Below are 21814 nucleotides of genomic sequence, written 5' to 3' on the forward strand. Positions count from 1 at the left end.
TCATTCATTCAACAAACATGTACTGAGCAACAGTCACAGTGTCAAGAACCTTCCTAAGTGCCGGGGATTCAAAATGAGCAACAATGTAAGGTGGCTACAACAATGTAACAGGCTCCATCGCCAGCCACTCACCTCCTGCTGTGTGGCCCCGTCTGCAGGCCGGGGCTTGGGGACCCCTGGTTCAGGGTACGGGAAGGACAGAGGGCACTCTGGCCGGGGGGTGGAATTGGGAAAATGGGGTGACTTAGTGCTGGATGCTGGAGCAGGGATTCTGGAGAGAACAGCCAAGGGGATGGTCCTAATGCAGGGAGGCTGTGTTCAGAGATGCCAAGTCATAGAATGGAAGTTAGGGAAGAAGCAACTCAGGCTTATAGAGTGGAAGTTGAGTACAGCATACAGAGGAACCTGGACTCACAATCCTTCGAGGTTTAAGGTTTCCCTTTCATTTTTGTCATTTTTCTAAAGGGAATGAAAAGCCTTTGGGTTAACCTAAGAATGGTTCACCCTAAATATAAGATCAGTAGCCACAAACAACTTGGGGACTATTTCTGACAGAAATGCATTTGAAAGGAAATTCTTCCGGGAAATTTATATTTTGGATGTGGCTTATTTCACCAACTGGAGGTGAATAAACTTGGATACAGACTGTGTCTATATCTGTTTATGCTTAGAAAACAATTTACAGTGCTGACGCCAGCTACAGTCAGCAGTCTGCAATCTTTTATTCCATCTAGGTAATTTAGGTAATGTGTAGAGTAGGTGCATAGGAAATATAGACTAGGGAGGGCCCCCAAAGCAGGATACGGCACCAAGGGTATTTGTGGATGCCCCTCACACCAGCGCATATTTTTAGTATCCTGTATCCAGCATCACTTCAGCAGCAGAGTTCTGGGTAGTCCGGTGGGATGAGTAGTCTAGATTTTGGAGTATGGGCTGAAAAGAGTTCCATAAGGCCACCCAAAGCCTAGCACATGGTCTAGCTGGGACTTAATAAATGAGTGAATGAATGAATTCCAGGTACTAATTGAGTTTAGATCATTAAAGCATTTTAATACTAGATCACTCTGGATGTATAATACTGAAAGAAAATTTTTTTTAAAAAACCATGGCCATATTGTTTACATAAGCTCCTTACTTCTTCGTCTCATGATTTATGCAAAAAAGTGTTTCTTGGTGCTTAAATCTATAAAACCAAAACCTTGGAACAAAATTGATGTTGAATTTTATCTAATTTGGCAATGACTAATTGAAAAGGAACAACTAAATGAAAAAAAGAGTTCCATGTGTTTCATTAATGATGCATGTCTAATAAATGTTCATTTTTACGTTTATAAAACATTGAGTGTATATTAACGTTGCTTTTGATCAGCCATGTGCTAATTATAATAATAATCCAATATAGAATACATGGTTTAATATTTACAGCCTTATGTCATATAATAAAAAAATATTTAAATTTAAATTTATATACACATTTTTGTTGCAAAGAAATATCGGATCCTCAACAGAAGACACTTAATCCTGAAAATATACTCCAGTAGGATGGGATTTTACAGGGGAAGTAGGATGGAAATACAGGTCAAAGGAGGGGAAAAAAAACAATGTAAAATTTCCAACTTGTTTGTGTATTTTTTACAACTTTTTTGAGGTATAATTTGCATATCGTAAAATGTACCCCTTGTAACAGTGCAACTGCCCGGTTTTTAGTAAATGTATACAGTAGTGCAGCGTTCCCACATTCCCAATTGGGACCATCTCCATTATCCCAGAAATACCCTTGAGCCCACTGGCAGTCAATCTGCATATTCTAAAAATAGAAAACAATGGGTATCAAATAGCTATGTTATTTAGATTTCACTGAAAACATTTAAAAGAGTGAAAATGTTGATATTTACAATGCACTGGAGATTGTATCTGATGTATCTATATAAAACTATAATAAACATTTTCAGATATCAACCTAAGAATAAGAGAAGGGAGCTCCTAGCTAATAAAAAAATGTAAGGGTTACCCAAGCACAAATGACTGAAAACCAATAGCCTACCTCTTATCATTGATCATTAATTATATAATAGTTTACTCTGTAGTGTTTTCTTTCTATTTTATTTGATAAAATAGGGAAAAGTCTGGTCAATTCTGTACTTGTTTGGTTGGTTGATTGAAGTAGTTTATGATATTACTGACTTTGATCCAAACCGGGGGGTTCAAAATGCCTTTTTCTTTCAAAAAAGATGCTGTACCCTAGTCTGTATCACGGGAAGAGCAATAAAATACTTCTTCTTCATTTAGAATGACACAGGACAGATTTTCAAAGTCAGAAGACAATGTAATTATATTCTTGGATAACAGCTAATGTCATGTTTATGCTCTGAATCTTTGGCAATATTTCTGTTGACCTAGGCCCCCTGGGATTCTCTTGGGCTTTCTTTTTTTTTTGTCCCTTCATTTTTCTTTTGATCTGGTTATTCTGGTGGTAACAATTTTCATTCGATAAAACTCTTAGACCTTACTGCCACGAGGTAAACAATATACATTTACATTTTGTAGATGCAGTAAGACTCCAAATCTCATTTTTAAATTAAGTTCCATAAAAATGTTTTGTATATATGTATATACATACACACATACATATATTCTCATGGATATATATGTATGTCTAAAAAATAGATTTTAAAGGATAATCTTGGACTCCATCCTCACATATAACCTTCTCTAAGACCATGAAAGGATACACAATTTTTTAAAAAAATCAGGAATAAAACTTGCTTCTGATGCATAAAAATAAAAGGTGGGTTTGTTTTATTCCTCATTGACTTGCATACTCCATATTCTTCATAAAAAAAATAGAAAAGCCCCTCAATTACTAGAGATTAAACTGTAAGGGTCTACATCAGCATGATAAAGGTTTCTAACTGTGATTAAGGTTCCAATCTCATGACATGTGGAATAACCTATGTAATTATATTCCCCTTAGTGCTACAGAAAAGTCCAAGTGACTGTAATACATGCTAACTTAATCTTAGCCACAGAAAATGTGTTTCTAATTTTCAAATTCGGCAATTTTTCAATAAAAGTTGTTGCACTTCGTCTGATCTATTCTCAAAATACGGAAGTGCTTGAAGCCCGACCACCTGCAATAACAGATTACTGCTCTCTAAAATATTACCATACACCTACAATGTGGACGCACAAAGCTTTGCTAAAAAAGATCTTTGTTGTTTTTTCTAAAAGAAAGAAGTGATCCCAAAGTAAAGCTGGTTTTCAGCAGCCTCTCTGCTCCAAATGTGACTGGCATCAAAGTCTAATGAAAACCTGTTTGCGGACACTGGACCCATTCCAAGGTACACCATTGGCATATTCTAGACCCCTTGGGACATGACTCATATAAAAAACACAGGGCTGTCATCGGACGGCTGGTGGCTCAAATAAATCAAATTTACTTTCAAAACTGAGGCATACCAAAATTTTATTAGGTGAAACTGGGGCATTTCTTATAGCCAACTTGCACATATATTTTTTTTATTACTTACAGCAGTTAAAAGGTATGCTACCAATCATATGCAAAACAAGAAAAGATTGCAGAGTACATTTTTTACTGGGTGGTAATAGGAACTACCTTTTTTTTTTTTTTTTTAAGAAAAAGAGCAATTCCAAATAATAAGTTAATAATAGGTGGCCTCAAAGAATTCAGCTCAGTGTTTACGTAATTCATAAGCCCTCTGGTGCATATTTCTCCATTGCACCTCTATTTAGCAGACCCCATCACTAGTCTTAAAAACTGACTTTTGCCCCAAAGTGATTTCTTGCTCACTAAAACTATCAACTGTACCACACTTCATGGGATGATGACAGATAGTGTTTATAATGTGCATTTATGAGAAACAGACATGAACATACTCAAGTTCTTGATGATCTAAAAGGGATTAAACTTTAAGCTTCAAAGACCTACTACTGCTTATACTCTAACCCGCACACTAAGTCAGTTTCAAATTCCGGATTAGGAAAGTTCAGTCTTCTGTTAAATATTAGACATTTCTCTATTTTTAAGTCTAATATGTTAGACCTTTTAAATATGTTGATCGGTCATCAAAGGCATAGCAGAAAACAGGCCCTTGCCCAGTGAATAGCATATTTGCAAATTAATATTCACTTTTTAAGGGGACGTCTGTCACATTTCAAAAGTGGTGGCAGCTATTTTCCTTCAGTGGCAACTCCTTCAACAGTCTTACGTGGTGAGGCATGTACTATTGTGTATATGTTTTAGTACACACACAAATCTTACCGGATGGTACATAGATTTCAATTGTCTTTGTCAATAGAGTTAAATATTTTTTCATATTGTAATTGGCCAGTCGTATCTCTTTTACTTTTTTGGTAAATTTTTTTTTTTTTTTTTTTGCGGTACGCAGGCCTCTCACTGTTGTGGCCTCTCCCGTTGCGGAGCACAGGCTCCGGACGCACAGGCTCAGCGGCCACGGCTCACGGGCCCCGCCGCTCCGCGGCATGTGGGATCTTCCCGGACCGGGGCACAAACCCACTTCCCCTGCATCGGCAGGCGGACTCCCAACCACTGTGCCACCAGGGAAGCCCCGTATCGCTTTTGACTGTTGCCTGCTTATGGTCTTTAGCTCATGTTTGGTTTTTTCTGTTGGTGTGTTTGTCTGACCTTACTGATTGGTAATTGCTCTTAGAATATTAACCCTTTGTCAAAGATGTGGCAAATCTTTTTCCCAGTTTCATAATCTGCCTTTAATTTTGTCTTTTTTTTTCCCCTAAACAAAATTTTAAAATAAATGATAAAGTCAAAGCTAGTAATCTGTTCAGAGGGAGAAGACTATTCAGGTTGAGGGAGAAAAAGGAAACAAACACAGGCAGCCGGGAGCGAGGCCAGTTCCTGTACGGCTGCTCTCAGCCACTGTTGTCTTCTCTTCCCATCACAGTCCTGTCCTTCCAAAACCCTGAATTGAGCTCACTCCCGTAAAATACGCGGTACTGCGTCATTTGGCATGGATGGACTTACTGTCCTGTATTGCTCCTAGAATAATTCTTGTAATCATTCATGAATTCTCAACCAGATTGTAAACAATTTGAGGACAGAAACACTTTCCTATATTTCTTTCATAGTTTTCGTACTTCTAGCACCATGCTAGAAGGTAATAAGCCTTGAACAATTACTTGTTCATTGATTACAGATGTGTTTCCTCCCTTGCATTCCATGGCCAAATGATTCCATTTTTCCTTTCTCGAATATTTTGTGGAGGCTAAGTTTATGTATGAAAATCACTGAGCCATTTTAAATGAAGTGATTTCTGTTCTGACAAATTACTAGTCAAAGTTCTATTCAGAGTAAGTGACTTCCTTAAGTGATGGGTAAATTCAGTCAAAATAGTTGATTTGAGCCTTTGAGTTGACCCAGCTTGCTCTCAGTCAGTAAGAACACATAGAAAGTTGGGTTTCCCTGGATGCCTCCACTGCTTGCCCAGTGAATTGTGGGGAATTCCTAGAATGATACTAAAATAGAGAAGCTATACTGGTGGTATAGCCGGTGGTCTTTCCTAGAATGATACTAAAATACAGAAGGTATACAAGAATATATGTGAAAGTATTTCTAGGAGATCTTTAAAAAATACGTATGATAATATAATTTTAATAGATTATTGGTTTAGTTTTGGGGTAAAAGCCATTCTTTAAGACCAGTGATGGGGCCTGCTAAATGGAGGTGCAATGGAGAAATTTGCACCATAGGGCTTGTGAATTATGGAAACACTGGGTTGCATTCTTTGACATCACCTATTACTAACTTATTTGAAGCTCCTTTAAAAAAAAAAGGTTCAGTTAAAGCCATTCAAGCTAAGCCCATAAAGGAATGCAATTTTTACCAACCTAATTGCCAAAGAATGATTAAAAATTATAACACTTGAGGTTGTTAAAGATTGAGAGGTGGAAACATTTGTTCACAGATCCTGGGAGGATAAATTGTATCGATTTTGGAAGGCACTTTGGCAATATGTATTAAAAGTCTTAAAATATATACTAATCTTTGACCCAGAAATTCTATTTGTAGGACATATTCTTAAGGGAATAATTATAGATGTGTTCAAAGGCTTAAAGATAAGAAGGATTACAGCATTGTTTAAGATAACAAAAACTTGGAAATGATGCAAAGATCCAATAACAGAAGATTAAATAATTAAAGTTTAAAATTAATAACTTATTAAATAATATTAGTGATATGGAAGTATGTCCTGTACACTAAGATACAGAGTAGGTTACAAACACTATATGGAATACATTTCATATTTTAGTAAGCGTATACAGAAAATAAATTAGAGATACATTAATATGTAACCAGTGTAATAGTAATTCTCTGGGTGCTGGGAATACAGGTTACTTTTCTTTATTTTAGTGTTTTTTTAATTAAAAAAATATATATACTATTTTTTGTTATTTAAAGAAGTCTGTTCATAGAACAAGCTGCAGAAAAGAGTTTGAGGCTAAAGTGGGTTGTACGTATTTAAGGGGGTTTTCTTAGCCTGCAGCACCAACGGTTGCTATGGGTCGCTTAGAAATTCTTCTGGATTTTCTAAAAATATACATTTCCAACAGGGATTTATGATAATGTCCTTTTCTTTTCACCGTAGCTTCAGCAAGAGGCTAAATAATAATGTTATTGAGTTTAATAATGTTATAGAGTTCTGTTAATTTACTTTTTAAACCATCTTTTGCAATTTCTTTTTTAAAGGGCTGCATTAAACTTGTTTCATCAAGGTGACAGCTAGCAGCTTAATTTTTTAAATTTCATGTAATAGGTGTAAAAGTGAAACATTTAAAATATGTATAATTGTACAGAATTTTATCAGTGTTTATTGATAGATTTAAGAGACCTTTTCCTAAAATGTTCTTGTGTGTGGAGAGAAATGGGTTCAGGAAGAAATATGCTTCGTGTTCTTCCTGTATGACTTACCTCAGGAGAATTTAAGGGGCAGCACGAATCAAAATCTCCAAGTTCTAACCAGGCTTTGCTTCATGGCTTTAAAGACAACTCTTTCTTGACTGTCTTAACTAACGGAAGAAATAGCGGGGATGATCATACTCAATAAATAACCAAAAGCTTTTGATTATTGTCTTTGCAACAAATGATATAATTTTTCAACAAATATTATACCAAATATAATTGCCATTGATTATTGAAAGGATGAGTTTGGGAAACACATAGAAACATCTGAGGGAAGCTGGTTTAAATTTTAAATAATTGCAGAGAGAAACAAGATAGACTATGGATTTAAAAAGTTAGTTGTGCCATGTTTCTTTGCCAATTTGGCTCCAAATTCTATCTTGAAACATAAGGATATGATTAACTTGCAGAAATTATTTCTTCTGGAAAAGTGTAAGTTTATTCTCACCCATACTCTGAAAATGGAAACGTTTCCCAGACTGTTCCAGTGTGATGGTTTTTCTTTAGGTCGAATCAGACCTTGGGGCCAAAGCCCTTTATCAACCAGTCAACAGGAAAGCTTTTCTCAGTCATGAAAAATGATTTTTTTTTCTTTATAAACATTCCTGAGAAAGGGGGAAGTTTTCTTCAGATTTAATTTATAAGTTAGAGGGGGATTTCTTCCATAAATAGAATGATTTTGTTCCCATATTTGAAAAAATAACATGGGTAGTGTCTGAGGTTTTGATGAAGGGACTGAGGAAGAATAACCTGAGTTGTGCTTCTGCAAGTGACGGAACCCAGCGGCGATAGAAATACGATCCTTTGCGGAGGGAGTTCTCTTTTGTAAACTGGATTCTATGTCAAGTGATTCCAAATCCCCATCTGACCTTGTCACCAACCTGACCCTATTCCAACTCATTAGGAGCAAAACTAGTGACCATTTGGAACAAAGTACCTTCGTGGTCAGATAGGAGAGCTAGACAGTAGGAGCATTTTACTCTGTAACCTGAGTTGCAACCACAATCCTCTGAAAACCTCCCACAGTCTCCTTCTCAGATAGTTCTCCTGCAATTATCTTTGCCCCTCCTTCCCCAGCTGCTTTCCCCTCCTCATTAAAGATATAAGAGCAGCTAACTGGAGAGGTGTTCATCTGGCTGAAGTTTTCTTAGTTTTGTAAAAGACAGTGTGGCATACTCATGCTCCCAAGCCTTACAGATAAAACTAGAATGTCATTAGCAGAAGTAAAGTGAGAACAGTAGGGAGAACACTGCACCAGGACTCAAGACACCTACATTCTTACATCTCTCTCTCTCATGCATGAGGCTTGTTGTTAAAATAGTCATTTGGTGAAACTTCTTTGTGCCTCATTTCCTTCTCTGAAAGAAATGAGGAGTTATGCTACCTAGGTCCTTTCCAGCTTTCATGGTCTGTGAATCTAAATCTTTTACAAACTATCCTTAAAAATGATTTTTATTTCCCTTCTTCAATAAGACAAACCTTTTTTTCAGTCCAGTGATATCAAAGGATTACAGCCTGATTTGCCACAAAACTTCTCAACAAGTCTGATCATACAAATATTCTTGGAGATTATTTTAGGAAGCCTATATGCTAGTACTTTTGACTGCAGGAAGGGAAACAAAGTTTCTCCAAAGGTAAGTGTGTGTTTATTTTATCTTGTCTTATTTTACTTTTATTTTATTTTATTTTCCAGGGGGCTCATATGATAGAACAAAGTACAATATTAAGTGGTTAACTCATTTATAAACATCCTAATAAAGTAAAAAAAATTGAAACCATAAATATAGCATCATTACTGCAAAACAATACAAACTTGCTCCATCTACTTGGCTTTCCTACTCCTTATGATAAGCAACTAATTAGATATGATTGTGCAAGTCAAAAATGTTATTTGCAACCATTGTATTTATATGTATTCAAAATCAGTATTAAATATCAGGAATAAAACAATTATTAATTTCTAGTAAAATCCAGAGTGCACTTTTTTACCTTCTTCATAGAAGATTGTTGAGCATTTTTATTGTGATTCAGAATGTACCTTTGATAACTGACTACTTCACACATGTTTTCCTGCACTTGATCCATATAAAACTGGTTTGCCTGCAAACTCTGATCTCTTTTTGAATTTTGTAGTAGAGAATTATCAGTCATTAAATATATTCACACTCTTATTTTGAGATTAAAGGAGTTGCTGTTCTCTCTCTAAATATTATCATTATTGTTATTAAACTTATGGAATACCAGATATTTTCTCCAAAAAAGAAGGAGGTGGTGACTTTACCCTCTTATGGCTTCTAAGAAACCCCAGTCACTTTAAATACCATCTTCCTGACAGATAAACTGCCTCAGATGAGTTGTATTAATAAAATATATCAACATTTGAATAGGTTTTATAAACATATTGGTTTTGATTCAGTAAGTATTGGTAAAGCTCCTTTTATGAAAAAGATTATTTCAGGGACCATGTGACATACATAAAGCAATACATTAAGGGTTCTACCGTGGTATAGCAAAAATATATAGTTGGAGATAAACCAAGAAAACCAAAACAGCTATAGCAGAGTTCAATAAATGGCAGAATACATTGTTCTTTGAAGCAAAGAAAAAGTATGATGCCTGGGTGGTTGATCAGATGGGACTACCTGGAAGAAGTTATTTGAAATTAACTGTTAGTACATCCCTTCAGAGATTGCTATGGGGACAAAGTATTCCAAGTGGCTCCAGACTGGCTAGGTAAGGACATGTTAGAAACACTGAAATTGGCCCAAGTTCTCCTGGTGTTAGTACCTCCACTTAGAACTAGTTCCCCATATCACTTGCTAGTTATTGGTTGCACTCTTCCTACAAGGATTCTAACAAAGGCCACTGAGCTTAACTGTGTAGAATGCAGAAGTGGAGGAACAAGAAGAAGCCAGATTAGAAAGGCAAACTGGACCCACGCTGTGGAGGGTCCTGAATGCCACACTGAGTGTGGAGCTGGCTCTAGGGACAACCAGAAGCCATTCAACCTTCTGGGCAGAGTTGCCCCATAATCAGATTTCACACCAAACTGCTAGCTGTGCATAGGACGGCTTGGCCCAGGGAGTGTCCTTGGATTCAGAAACAACAACGTGGAAGTTTTTGAATACTTGACCCTGGGTGATGGCAGTGAGAAGAGGGAAGGAAGTGGAGTGGTTAAAGAAACAAACAAGGAGAAAATTGGTAATCGCAATTATGTAAGAAATAATTCTCAATTATTTAATACCATGATGGTTCCCAAAAGGGATTTTAGAATTTTCTACTTATGAAAAATAGAACCAACAAAATTCTCTGTAGCTCAGGGTAACTAAGCAGAAGGTCAAGGAAGGGATAAAGTAATTTTGTTAATTTTCTTAATTCTTTTTAAAAATATTTTCATTAGCTTTTGGTGTTAACAATTGGCTGAGACCTGATTTTTAAATGGATTTCACAATGAATTATTTTCTGCTTTTAGAAATTTAGAAAAAAAATGTTTAAAAAAATAATCGTTAAAAGTAATTCAAATCAATTTTTAAGGGGACTCTAAAATTTACAGCTTCAGAAAATCAAACTAAAAAATATTTTGTCATATTAGAGTAAGTGATATTTGTACTTTTTAGTTTTTAGAATTTTAATTATTGAATTAAATAGAAATGAGTGTCTCACTACTTGAAAATGACTCAGTTTTCATGGGTTATTTTTAAAATTTCCTGAAAATGTAGACAACCTAAAAATGCATTTGGAAAAAAATTAAACATGAATCATAAAGGCCTACAGTCAAGAACTTTATATTTAAATAGAATTACGTTTTACAGGTATTTATTTTATAGCAAATACACAACAAAGTACATATACCTTCATATATATACAAGACAACCCCAGTAGTCCAAATAAAAAGTGTAAGTTACAAAATCAATAATAAAATGATTATTTCAGATACAGATTCATATGCTTTCGTAAGTTTTCTCTTTCTCAGCCTAAATATCTTACTTACATAGAAAAATTATCAAATGAAATAATGATGTCAATAAAACAAAACACTGACATCTCACAATAAAAGAGTCATTGGACACAGAAAACAATTTGAACTTTTTAAGGTTCAAAATAAGAAACATGATTTTTACAAAGAGATTAATTCTAAAAATGGCAGCATGTTGAACTCAAAAAACCTCCTTCCAAGGTGGCATAATTAATAACCAAAGTCAGCTTTCTCACATTATCACAGAATTTTTCTTTTCACCACACTGCATGAGACATATTCGTACATCAGGTGGAGCTAGCTGGAAAAGGAATCCAAACGGGCCTATTTTTAAATAATATTTGTAGATTCATTGATAACATGTCAGGTGACAGAGAAAATATTGACCCAGAAGGTTATAAATCAAAAAACGTTTTCATTGCTGAGTAATACTAATAGTAATAATGCTTGTCAGAGCCCTGAAGAAAAATACTTGGGAGAACCATATTTACTCTGCCAGAAAATTTCCTAACAAATTACTAGAGTTGCAACAGTCATTAGAAATAAGTAATATGGGCTTCCCTGGAGGCGCAGTGGTTAAGAATCCGCCTGCCAATGCAGGGGACACAGGTTCGAGCCCTGTTGCGGGAAGATCCCACATGCCGCGGAGCAACTAAGCCCGTGCGCCACAACTACTGAGCCTGCGCTCTAGAGCCCGCAAGCCACAACTACTGAAGCCCATGTGCCTAGAGCCCGTGCTCTGCAACAATAAGATTTGAATGGCCGCAATGAAAACCTACACACCGCAACGAAGAGTAGCCCCCGCTCACCGCAACTAGAGAAAGCCCGCGCACAGCAACGAACACCCAACACAGCCAAAAAACAAACAAACAAATAAATAAAATAAATCTATATTTAAAAAAAGAATATATTATGGTAGCACCGCAAGAAGGCTTTACATCAAGAATTCCTTCTGAACGTCCAGAGACTAAGTAATATATTGTCTTATTTATACAGGTGCTCTCAGATATAAATGTCAGTCTATAGATCTGAATTACACATATTATCAAAATGATAATCTAATAAAATCCAAGCATCCACAGTCCTATTTTCAGATTTTTGCAAAAAATACTATCCGAATACCACTTTCTGCTGGTTCATATTTATTTGCATTGGCTGTTCAAAGGAAAAGTTTTGTCAACAGTTTATAAACTAAAAGAGAAATTGAAAAAAATTGGACATTTTTCACTTTGCAGATTTGCTGAAGTATAGGTTTTGGCTTCAAAATAGCTTATTTGATGGAAATTTGCAAAGATTATGGAAAATGTATTCATATGTAATGACAAGGCCAAAATTTCAACTTTAGTAAATTGAGATTAAAATAATTGGCAAGGGATGTGTAGTCAATACAATAATTTGAGTATTTACAAAAACTTATTAAGATCAAGTAACATTTGTGTATTGTTGAGGAAAATCTTCATCAGTATTTGAAATACTTGATTTTTAAAAATACCAATTGGATTTGAAATTTGTTTTTGTATAACAAGAAATTCAAATATTATATTTATCAATGAAGGAAAAAGAAGAGTTGTTATATTTAAAACATTGATATACTATTGGTGTTTAAAGAGTTTGCATTGTTCGAATTGTGCTCAATGGTATGAAGGAGTCTGTCAAAAAAAGTAATAAATATGTTTTTGCTATTTGCTACCTCCTACTCCTGTGAACAGAGTTTCTCACACATGATTTCTATCAAGAATGTGAAGAGACCATCATTAAAGAAATCTTGATTAGGATGTATGTGTGGCCAGCAAGCCATAAAACTATCATAAAATGCTATTATGCTAAAGCAAGCTCCAATTTCTCATTTTAAAATGTGAAAAGATTTTATTTGGAAATTGTATACAAACTCAGCATGTAATATTCTCCCTAGCATTTGTGGTTTGCTTTTCTTAGCATATCTATATAAGGTAAAGAAAATACCATATTTTTTTTTGTATATAAGTGCCAAGTGCCAAGTGCTATGTAGAAACCTCCAAAATCCTCCCCAGTTTACTCTGATGTGCTGTACAAATACAATCGCTTTATATGTGACTTGATATGAAAAAGCTTGGGAATAACTGCCCTAGGGGAATGAATTTAACTGATGGTTAGGCAAAGTACAGTAGAGCAATGAAAAGCCCAAGATAACCCAAAAGTCAAAAATATTACCGAGGAGAAAAGTGTGACGTGACATTAGCTCAAATGTGACTTTAGCTGAAGTTGTTTCTTAGGAGATTTAAAGGAGCGTGTGCTCTCCTCAGACATCAGAGTGTAAAGACACTCCAGAAAGCAGCACACCCATCCTCTGCCACATTTCCCTAATGGGGCTCCCAGTGCACTAATGGTGGAAACCTGTATGGGCATTAGTTGTGGTTTCTTATAAAGACCACGTATAGAAGTTGTCTGAAGTTGTAGTCAATGACTGAATCTTACAGAACTTGAGAGAGTTTGGTATTTGGGAAAATCGCTTCAAAGCTTCACTCTTCTGGCGACTATCTGGGAACAGGAAGGGAAGAAGCATGAATATACTCTTAAAATAACGTACATCAGTAAATCAACATTCATACTAAATTCTTTAACTGAGTGGTGATACAGATCAGAAGTTCTGTTAACTGTGGAGACACAAAGAATCTTTTAAAAAATACGCTATTTTAAAATCCCATCCAGGAATAGGTCTGAAGTTTTAAATATGTATTCCAATAACTCGTATTTCTTAGGACTTCTGTACTTTTTATCTCATCTACTATTTGAGGATTTTCCAGGTTCAATATTGTGTGCATCAAATTACCCCATATTCTTGTATTTTTCAGAGAGTCTGAAGAGACAAAATAAAATACTTTCCTTTTGATCTAAAATGGCATTTCCTATTTAAGAACAAAAAACCACAAGAAAGTTTTAAAGCTCCTACAACTAATATATTCAAAACCTGTGCAGCTTAAGACTGAACATAAAAAAATAAAAAAAAACTGAACATGATTTCCAGTGAAAGGTTTCCAAACCTACTGGAAAAGGCTGTGTCAGGAGGAATGCCTGTGTGCTTACAAATAACAGCAAAACTCTGGGCTGCGAATAATAACCTAAGAGTTATTGAAGGCATGAGAACTTGTAAAAAGCAATTGTAAAGCATTTTGTAAAATATTACTGCCATTCAAATGTTAAATGATGACAACAGAAGCTCTTCAGGGACTGGTAAAAAGCAAACACTGTTGGAAGGGGAACTATAAGGAAAAAGGAAAGAAAACAGAGTGGATATAAAGACCTCATAAATTTAGGAGAGAAAAAAAAGACAATTGTGAGTGACAAACGGAGAAGGCTTACCAATTTTATGTCCTATTCCATCAAAATAAATAGCACATTTTTAATTTCAGGGGACTTGAAGCCAAATGGGAGAGTCAAAGTTAATCTCTTAAATGTTTATTATAGAGACATTTTTCACACATATAATCAAATATAGAAGAAATATATACTAAGTGATATTACTATTTTACAAGATTTATAGTACAATTGAATTCTTCTTAGGGAAACAAGGTAGGAAGGATGCATCTTTCTGCATTGTACTAATAAACAGTGGAGCAGTCTATATGAAAGATAGAAAGACAAGATGTTCAGCAATCTTCCTTACTCCTCAAAATCAAGGTCTTTGGAAAAGAGCCTTGATAATCGTCGTTTCCTAAGAACCAAACCTTCATATAATAATTATTATTAATTATTATAACAATAAATACCCAACAGAGTACCTTTAATTGTTCTACTTTTCTTTTGGAGTGGCAAAATCGATGTCATGGGGAACGCTTTCTGAAACTGGTATATTTAACTAAAATGAAGAAAAAAGAAAGGGTCCTTATGTAAATCAAATACAGGTTTTTCCAGTTCTGCAGAAAGGATTCCTTATTCTTTGCCCTATTTGGCACTTGTATGTTCTTAATTATTGCTGTTTGGCCTCTTAGAAAGAGAAAGTGGGATAAAACGTGAATCACACTAGAATGTTTTCTGACGTAACAATAATGAATAGCTTTTTTTTTCTTTTTTAAAGATAAAAATAATAGGAGTAGGGTCAAAAGATTAACTTGATTACCTCTGTTTCATGGGTGTGTTTTTATCCATTTTACAGTGGTCATTTCCAGGAAGCAAGACTTACCGCTCATAGCTAAAGAAGACCAGTTTCCGGAGAAACAAGGTTTGTTCTGTGTTTATGTTGCATATTCCATTTCTTCATGTTTTATAGAGCTCACTTTTGTTTCCTCTGTAGGGCCTGGGTTATCTTGTTTAGATTTTATATTGTCTACATTAAAGGGTGACTGCTGAGTCCTCATTTCCCATACGCTGTGAAGAAAAGGTGAGAAGAAACAGGAGAGGGTATGAAAGAAGCAGAAGAGGGTAAGAGAGAGAAAGAGAGAGAAAAGAATCAAAGAGATTTCCTCCTACGCTGTCTGCCCCTGAAGGAAACATCTGCCTGAATGCTTTACTCTGGGAATGACCTGTTCACGTAGTCCAAACTTAGAGGGAAGAAATACAAACTTTCTGAAAATTGAGAAACAAAAGTGAATGGGTAATATTATTTTGCTTCTTCAATATTATGTAAATGTTATAGCTAGAAAAACACATGTGCATATATTTAGGCAGAATTTATAAAGATCAGTGTTCAAATTTCAAGAAATGTGTACTAACTGAAAAGCCACCAATCCACATTGGGGAGCCATGGGGAAGAGGCAGGGACTACGTAGAACAAGGAGAGCATGATGTTTCAGCATCTTTGTCCAATGGAGTCAATTTGTTTGACTCAGCTCGGGTTTAATCTCACCCAGTGTTCCTGGACTTACTATTGCAAAGCTTTGTAGAATTCTAAGTGAAGTCTTGCCTTCATACTCATGGTCCCTTTCTAGCCCTGAAGTTACTCATCTCTAGAGTGAGCTCTGAGGCCCTGAAGCTTGGACACCACTGCTCACGAAGGCCCTGCCTAACCCTGCCTGTGACAGGACTCTGTAAGTCACCCCACGTATGGCTCTGGGACCTGAGGACTTTCTCTGGAGCAAAAGCCATACCTTCCCTTGGCAGGTGCTTCAGTGTTTAACGATCAATGGCCCTTTCATCTGGATGACTGTTTTTTACAACAGAAAAATATGAATCTGATTTCTTTGAGGAGATAAAATGGATCCTTCTGATGAGTGACTACTAAGGAGAGGATGGATTCACAAGTTAGGGAGATTCATGATGTACAGAAAGGGGCCAAATAAATGCCAGATTAGCAAAGGAGATTCATACATCAGAGGGGACTTCAGGCTGGCTTTAGGCCAGGTAACGGGGGCAGTGGCCACAGAAGAGTTTAACTCACATCACAAGATGTCAATGCCTCTTGAATTCCGGCTATCAAAAAAAGATGACTTTATTTGACAATAGACAAATTAAAGGGGAAAGGGGGATGGGTAACAAGTTATTGTCCAAAACAACCAAACATCTTTGTCGAATCAAAGGAAAACCGTTTAAAAAGCCTCTGACTGAGCCCACTAAAGGTCTCCAGAGGAGAGAGGCTACCCTGGTCACCTCAGAAATCTGCTTTAAACCTTACGGTTTAATTTATTATTGGGTTTTTAAACCTTACAGTTTAAGTTTAATTTATTATTGGGTTGGCCAAAAAGTTCATTTGGGTTCTTCCATAAGATGGTATGAAAAACCCGAACGAACTTTTTGGCCAAGCCAGTATATCCAAACCCACCTCCTCTGCTATCTTTTATCTTGCCATTCTTAATGAAGACAGAACTGCTGCTTCACCAAACCTTTAGTGACAACACATCTTACCCAGAACCACCAAATCAGACATTTGTCTAAAAACATATTGTCTTAGTTCCCAGTTTTACAAGAACAATAGTATTTCAGGAGACAATGGCCTCCTTAAACTAGGAAATTAGTTTATTTCTTCCACAGTGATTTATTGAACCAAGCACATTCATTCAAGGAGGCTACTCACTGGTCTCAGATATCACAAATCCTGGGGGCACCTAAGCTTAAACATTGGTGCTCGAAGAGCAGACCACCCCTTCTGTTCTCAATGAGCTGGCGTTCTCGCCTGCTTTTGAAGATTTTAAAAACACAATAGTAGCTGTTGGTTTCTTTAACTTCCAGGTAAAGAAAGTGGGAACTGAAACCAAAGGGTCAGAAGAGTCTACAAATAGGGGGTTAGTGCATTGCTGGAGGAGGAGGATGGCCAGTGAGTTCATACAAGGTTGAAAGGAAACATTGGGGCTAAACTGATAATAAAGTTAATCTTTCAATTCACTTTTTATTTTCCAAGTTAATAGGACTGATATATGGAAACAATCTAACAAAGTTGTAAGAGTAATCCATTTGTTTTTTATTTATTAACCCAACCCACTTTTTGTGTCACCCAGAAATTTATGACCCAGACTTGACACCCAAGGAACGTATACTCTTGTTGGGGAGACTGGACTTAGGCTTGAGATACAATGAAAGAAGATTCCAGAGATGGAATTTTATCAGACAAGTGCTGATGACACTGTTTTATTGTGTGCGATCTCCCTGTGCTTTTTTATCCAGAAAGTAACTCCATCAGCATTTCCTCTTAGATCAAAATTTATATGCCCAGAAGTATTTTTTAGGTGCTTGTGTTCCTCTTTTCATTTCCATCACATTTAGACTATACTGATTTACACTAATACAGTCCAGTGTAAATGAGTGCTCCCTTGTGTTCCATCACAGACCTTCCATACCAATAATTGCTGTTAGTATGCATCAAACAAGTACTACGTGAAAGGCCCTGTCCTGAAAAATGCGCATCTAATTGCAGTCCTGTCATTTTGGTATTAGGATCATTCCCATTTTGTAAACAGAAGATTTGAGGCAATTTAGTCATCTGTTCAAGTTCACAGAGCAAGTCAGTGGTAGAGCTGGGAATCCAATCTAGACAGACTACTTCCCAAGCCCACTAGTTTAATCACAACACTGTATTGTTGACTTTTGTGTAGTGATGTTTAGGTTAGTCATTTGACATGATTTGTACAGAATAAAGGAGATTGATATGGAATGAGCTTTACCATATCTGATTGATCATTTCAACTCAAATGTCAATTAGGTGCCAAGCATTGGATCAGACACTGGAGATTCAGAAAAGAACCAAATCCAGTCACTGTGTTCATGAATCTCCTCCCAGCTGGAGTGAGAGCGTTAAGGAGTGTAGGTGCAGCACTGTAGGATAGGGAGGGTTGCAGCAGTGAACTCCTCAAATGCCCAACAATGAAGTGTCTGAATGAGCATCTGTCTCAGAAACTACAACCCGAGGAAAAGTGGAACAGCCTTCTTCCCCTGCAAGTAGACATACTAAATCTTGCAAAAATGTAGGCACTCCTGGCAAATTAGAACTACCCATCTGTCTATGAGCTTGCTAATCATTCCAAAGCTAAAATATAACCTCTCAAGAATGTCTCGGATTTATTCATAGGCCAATTTGGTGAGTCATAAAAAAGAAGCAGCATCTGTATTCAGTCAACCTAGTTGGAATTCACTGGAAGTCTGAAAATACTAGGAAAACTTTCTATCAATGATGAACAATCATGCTCAACATAATAAAAACTCATTACAAAGGAACTGGGGGGGGATGGGAATAAGAAAGGAAGGTGAAGATTAAAGCCAAACCAAAATATGGATAGATTGCTACAAGATTAAGAGGATCTTTGTATTAGAAGTAAAGAAAATTAGTGCAAGTTTGTCCACGGAAAGACAGTGAAAACAAAATTGTCCCTTATGTCAGCCAATTTTGGATTTTCTATTATTTATTACCACTTGGTGATTTATAACAAGAGAAAGGCAATGGAGAAATTGAGAATCTTTAAAATGTAATGATGAGTTTCAAAGTCAGCCCCTAATGAAAAGCAGAAATTTTAGAAAATAAAAAAACCCAAATCATATTTGTTTAAAATCTGTAATGACTTCTTTTGAAGTCCACTGAGCTACAGTATGTGCTTACATTGGCTGTTGAGTTATGATTTAAATTTATGCTGTATTTAGGAGGTTAATATTTGTTGACTTATATGGAAGAAATTTAATTGTGGAAAGTTGAGGAAAGAAAAAATGAAAACAATATAGTACTCATTAAAGTTTACTGTATTGTTTTATAAGAAAAGAAATAGGCGCATAGTTTCATATATTCAACTTGGGTAAAATGTATGTGAGCAAAATACACTAAAATGTTAAGAGAGTTATCTCTGCAATGTATCACAACTGCAGGCATTCTTTTTCTTTTTTCTTTGTACTTCACCTGACTTTTCAAAGTTTGTACAATGAGCTAGTACCACTTTTATAATTAAAAACGTCATGTTATTTTAAAATAGACTTGCATCCATGTTCTAGAAGGAATAGATTATATGATGGTAAATTGAACACCTATTAGAATACAAGTGATTAGCAGTATATAACCAGCGTTTACAAAAAGCAAATCAAACTATACAAGCTTAATAACTTCTTTTTGGCTTGCACTGTAAGATTCAGCAGATGTTATATTGGAATTTTAGTAAAGGACATAATATGGTCTCCTGAGATTTACTGACAAAAAGAATTTATTTTCTGTTAGGAACAGAGAAGCTGCACTTAGCTGGAAAACAGGGCTGAAACTCTGTAAACAAAAGGAAGTAATGACATGATCCAGGGAAGGTGCTAATGAAAGCTGTAGCATCAATCAACAGAAGCCTTAGGGATAAGGGCAGAGCATAGGTAGCTCATGGGGTATCTAGGGAAGAAAAAGGCACTGGTGGGAAGTAGAACTGGGAATGATGGGAGGAAAAGAAAGCTAATAATTACGTATCTACTTTGTGCAAAGTAGGGCACCAGGCTCTTCTCTCCAATTAACAGGTGAGGAAATTAAGAATAACAGAAGCCATTAAATAGGAATACTGATGGATACGTTGACTTATTTCTTTGGTTAAATGTGATCTGAAGAATAAAACCTATTACTAGTTGGAATCTAATTTATAGGAAAAAACATAGAAATTAGTGGGCTAAACATTGACAGAAGTGTACTAGGTGATGTGAAAGGAAAAACTCTTTTTTTTTTTTTTTTTTTTTAGCATAGGCGCCTCATATTACACTTAATAACAAAGACACAAGGACAGTTAGCCCCTCTCTCTACAAGTATGGTGATATTCCCGGGGCTTTGTATCTCATTATGAGAGATTTATTCTAGTAAAGAGAGTAAGGTCCATAACAACACTAAAGCAATGCACATGGAGAGCCCGACTAAATGATAATTTGGATGAGTCATAACATATATGAAAAGCATAAGCACTTGGGGAAGATGATGTGGCCTGATCTAAACAGGATAAGTAGGATAAGTGGGATAAAAGTATGGGAAAAAAAATAGGTCAAATATCAATAAAAAACTTTTCAATAGTGGGAACTATCAAAACCAGAAGATTTGTTCCCAAAGGAAATTCATGATTGTGGAAGATTTAATACTTGAGTGAGTAAACATGAAAGAATAACTAATCGAGAACAGTTCTAAATTTTATGCTTCTATAGATTCATTTGTAAATAAACTGTGAACAATGAGGCCTCATTTATTCATCAGCATCAGGGAACACATTGTTCCAGAGAAGGCAGTTCCCCAGATACTGCAAGCCTCACAACAGGAACAGATTTTTCTTTAATTTCAACCTCTCCAGTGGAGATTTATTTAAACGGAATGACTCAGATCCTTGGCTTCTTAAATATTCCAATCCAGAATTAGGATATGAGATGCCAGAAGTGTGTATGGAAAGGCCTCTGGAACACAGGGTCAGGACAACCAGAGATCCAGTCTTGGTTCACAGAAAGGTGATCTGGAGGTCTTTTACCACTCTGGTCCTTAATGTTATGTATATATATATATTTGTAAATAAAAGCACAGGAGAAGATGATCTTTAAAATTTCTTCATCTAAATTCTCTAATTCTGAACATCTGCTACCTAATTGCACTATACAGGCAGACCTCACTTCCTTGTGCTTCGCACATTCTGTGTTTTCCACAAATTGAAGGTTTGTGGCAACCCTGCTTCCATTTTTCCAGCAGCATATGCGCCCTTCATGTCTCTGTGTCACATTTTGATAATTCCTGCAATATTTCAAACCTTTTCATTATTATTGTATTTGTTATCGTAATCTGTGATCAGTGATCTTTGATGTTACTATTTTGACACTTTTTAGCAATACCGTGTGTTTTAATTAAGATACGAACGTTTTTTAGACGTAATGCTATTGCACACTTGATAGACTACAGGATAGCATAAATGTAACTTTTATACACACTGGGAAACCAAAAAATTCATGTGACTCGCTTTATTGCGAGGTTCACTTTATTGCAGTGGTCTGGAACTGAACCTGCAGTATCTCCAAGGTATGCCTGTAATATTTGTCTCTACATTAAATGGATCAAAGGCACGTGCTTGATAGTAACTCTTTTCCTTGGTACTCCAAAGCTTCTCACATGGTTTTTAAAATTATTTTCAGGTTCACAGGTAAATACCTAATATTGAGGCTGCTGGAAGTCTGATTTCCAGGTACATGGGTCGAGACTGTATTCCTATTTGGGGAAGGTCAAGTCAGAGGTGAGAATAACTGTTGTTATTCTAACTGTCACTTCTAAGCAGAAGTTTTCAGAGTCAGCCTACTGTTTGCCATGCCCTCGTTTGCTTCTGTCACAATGACTGCACTGCCCCACATGGAGGTGGCTCCTTCAGCCGAGGCCTCTCTCCTGGCTTGCAGATGGCTGCCTTCTCAGTCGTGTCCTCACATGGTCTTCCGTGTGTGTGTGTGTGTGTGTGTGTGTGTGTGTGTGTGTGTCCCTGATGTCTCTGTGTGTGTACAAATTTCCTCTTCTT

The 21814-nt window shown here is 36.2% G+C and overlaps 1 protein-coding gene and 1 long non-coding RNA gene across 4 annotated transcripts in view; one reads left to right on the forward strand and one right to left on the reverse strand.

Moving 5' to 3' along the window:
• The window catches only part of LOC307195085, a 121747-nt gene that overhangs the window by 86009 nt on the left and 13924 nt on the right, over positions 1 to 21814 (forward strand). For 2 of the 3 annotated variants that reach the window (XR_013830717.1, XR_013830719.1), the window contains exons 3-5: positions 8446 to 8589; positions 15064 to 15129; positions 21444 to 21541. This is a non-coding gene — a long non-coding RNA (uncharacterized lncRNA). Of the gene's footprint in view, positions 1 to 3231; positions 3342 to 8445; positions 8590 to 15063; positions 15130 to 21443; positions 21542 to 21814 lie in introns of all 3 variants that reach the window. The other variant, XR_013830718.1, reaches the window with a different exon arrangement.
• LOC307195083 (uncharacterized protein) overlaps positions 12307 to 21814 on the reverse strand; it is a 457748-nt gene continuing 448240 nt past the window's right edge. Inside the window, exon 10 of the mRNA XM_079938788.1 lies at positions 12307 to 13448. The gene's annotated coding sequence lies outside the window, so the exon portion shown is untranslated. The remainder of the gene's footprint in view (positions 13449 to 21814) is intronic.

This window comes from Stenella coeruleoalba (genome assembly GCF_951394435.1).
Source record: "Stenella coeruleoalba genome assembly, chromosome: 12".
Classification (NCBI taxonomy): domain Eukaryota; kingdom Metazoa; phylum Chordata; class Mammalia; order Artiodactyla; family Delphinidae; genus Stenella; species Stenella coeruleoalba.